At 43.1% G+C, this 2,716-nt stretch overlaps 1 long non-coding RNA gene across 2 annotated transcripts in view; it reads right to left on the bottom strand.

Annotated features, from left to right (window-relative positions):
* Positions 1-230: 230 nt before the first annotated feature.
* The window catches only part of LOC109390488 (uncharacterized), a 12,480-nt gene continuing 9,994 nt past the window's right edge, over positions 231-2,716 (bottom strand). For both annotated transcript variants that reach the window (XR_002125584.1, XR_002125585.1), the window contains exons 2-3: positions 1,964-2,159; positions 231-434 (exon numbers count right to left, since the gene is read on the bottom strand). This is a non-coding gene — a long non-coding RNA (uncharacterized LOC109390488). The remainder of the gene's footprint in view (positions 435-1,963; positions 2,160-2,716) is intronic.

The raw sequence follows: 2,716 nt of genomic DNA, 5'->3' as shown, positions 1-2,716 counted from the left end.
GCTCTCAGGAGTTTAGGATGCGAGTTGTCAAGTGAAATGTAAAGGTCATGGATAGTTACCCTTGGCTTTGCACCCTAAGACCCCTTTTCTGTTAATTATTTGCTCAGAGGTAGTATGGTGGGTTTTGCTTTTGGCTAAACTGTACTGTGAGCTTCATTGTCCTCTGTGTAGACATGTGCCTTTGGGAAAGTTCTGAGGCCTCAGTTTCCTCATCTGTCCAAGCCATCCAGAAAGAAGTGTTTGTCGGGTTTGAGACGAAGGGCAGTAGTTTAGTGCTTGGGAAAAAAATCAACAGGGAAGAGAAGGAGCTTGAAAGAAAACATGGAAGCAGTGAATGGATGGGGTTGGGCTGAGCGCAGTGCTGGGGTACGTGGTGATCAGTTTCTAAGCCATTCCTGCATTTTCTCTGAGAGGCTGCAGTCAAGTCTGCTTACCTAAAAACAAAGATAAGAAAGGAATTATGTGCCCAGTTTCATGTACAGAGGACTTGAATGAAGAATTTGAATGTAACGTAGAAGATAAGGGGAAGCCACAAATGCATCATGCAGCTGGGTCTCTTGGTTTGGGAAGGCATTAAATCATCAGCAGGTACTACGTTGTCCATCTTGCAGAACAGGGAAAAGACCCTCCGGAAATGGAATATAACTGAGTCCAGAGAGAAGGCTCTTCAGTAAAGCCAGTTTTTGCTGTTAAGTCTGTGTGCTGAAGAAATCTGCCAGAGGTGTTTAAGTGTGTTCCCCCCGCCTCTATGGTAAACATACCATGCCATCTGAGGTACCAACGATTTGTTTCCATGAAAGAAGCTCTGATGTCACAAGGGCTGCATTATGATGTCATCACAGGATCCCTTAGGCGCTTGGCAAAGCATCTCATTTTGAATACAGATATCCTTGCTAATGAGGGACATTGGCAGGGAGGAGGAGAACACTGCTCCAAAAAAGATAAATGCGGCAGACGGAGGGCCAAATCATTCTGCATAGAGATCTTGAATGTTCCACGGGGTATTCAGCCAAAAGCTGTCTCTTAGTTTTTCAGTAATAATAAATGACAAAGCCTAGAGTAAAAATAAACCCATTTCCAGTGTTGATTCTGGCTGGTTCAGCGGGAAACAGCCTTGTTAACCTTGAGGGGCTCCGTGGAGCTGTCTGAGATTTGGAAGTTGGGAGGAGAGTGCCTGGGGAAGGAGAGAGGGTCTTCTAGGGGCTCATCGTTTAAACATTTTTCCTCATGTGTCAGCGTAAGGCCAGTGGTTGCATTATGTAGAGTGCCTACATGTTGTCATGGGTGTAGTCAACGCCCCAATAATCCCACAGACTGGTTTCTGTGCATCTGGGGTGCAAGCTCCACAGATGCCTCAATTTGTGAACCCTGGAAAAAGCAGTTGGACCAGGAAGGCACTTAACCTGATTTTTTTTTTTGCCTAGTAACTTCTGTTACTCACCTTTCCTGTTTTTAGAAACACTTGGAGAAACAGAAAAACCATGGCGGCCTACAGGGGCACCTTGTCAATTTGAAGGAGCATATCCTTTTTAAAAATTAAGCTACAAGCTATTTGCTTTCATAAAAACATTGGTTTCTCCTTGTAGGTCTATGGTTTAAATATAAAAACTGCTGTATATTTCTGGTTACAGATTTCTAATGTGCTGGTTTGGAAGAGTTAATGCTCGCAGTGCCAAGACACTCTTGTGGGGGGTCATGTGTTAGTAGGATCTGGCTAATTGATAGGTTTGCTTTAGCTAGAAACCCCCTACCGGAAACAAGACTCTTGTGATAGTCCAAGATTATTTACATCTAATATAAAATGTGATAATGCAGAGGAAGTCTTGTGGGTAGGTGTGTTTTGGGTAGGATATTTTTTATTTTTAAACCCTTTATTTTATAATCCAGGCAAAAACCCCGAAAAACAAAAAAACAAAGAGCCAGATGTGACAGCTATTAAAAAAAAGATGCATACTATTAATACCTTATGTTTATTGACTGCTTTTCTTCTGAGAAGTCCATAGTGCTTTGCCAATGTTACCCATCCCAATATGTTATCCTCGTTTGAAGAAAGGACTGGAAAATGCCTGAAGTCAAGGGAGTGTGTGAGACATCAGATGAGAGCTGGGTTCTTGCATTTTGCACAATACCTTGTCTGCTTTCTACTCTATTCAGTGCACCTGTATGGGAAGATGGAGAGATGCCTTTTACCAAGTTGTGTTTTAAAAATCCCTTCTATTGCACCCACTCACCATTGTTTAGCTGTAGCCCTAAGGCAAAAGCCTGAACACACAAACAGCTCTTACCGGACCTCCTGACAAACCCAATTACTTGTTGGCTGTTTCCTGCATCAGGCTGTGTGCAAAGTCACTTTTGCATGGTGTACCCACCTGCTCACCAATAATGTGATTTCAGGGCCACTGCTCTCTACTGGACTGGAGTTAACATTCAAGGAACTGCCCCGGACTGTCTTGAGACTGAGGCCTGCAGAGATGCCCCATGGGTAGAATGCATTTCAGAATCCTGGTTAATTCATCTATCTTTGGCACATCCCTAGGGCTTCACCTCAGACTTCCTTAATGACTAGAAATTGAAATCTATTACTAACTATCAAGAGAAGGAATGTCTGAAGTAATACTGCAATTTTCTCTGGAGCTCCTGGTCTGAATTCCTTCACATGTATACAATATTCTATTGAGGCTGTGCTTCACCAGAATTAGAAAAGCAACCAGGAGCC

This window comes from Hipposideros armiger, unplaced genomic scaffold, assembly GCF_001890085.2.
Source record: "Hipposideros armiger isolate ML-2016 unplaced genomic scaffold, ASM189008v1 scaffold_271, whole genome shotgun sequence".
Lineage (NCBI taxonomy): Eukaryota > Metazoa > Chordata > Mammalia > Chiroptera > Hipposideridae > Hipposideros > Hipposideros armiger.
This window is presented reverse-complemented; position numbering and strand designations above follow the sequence as displayed.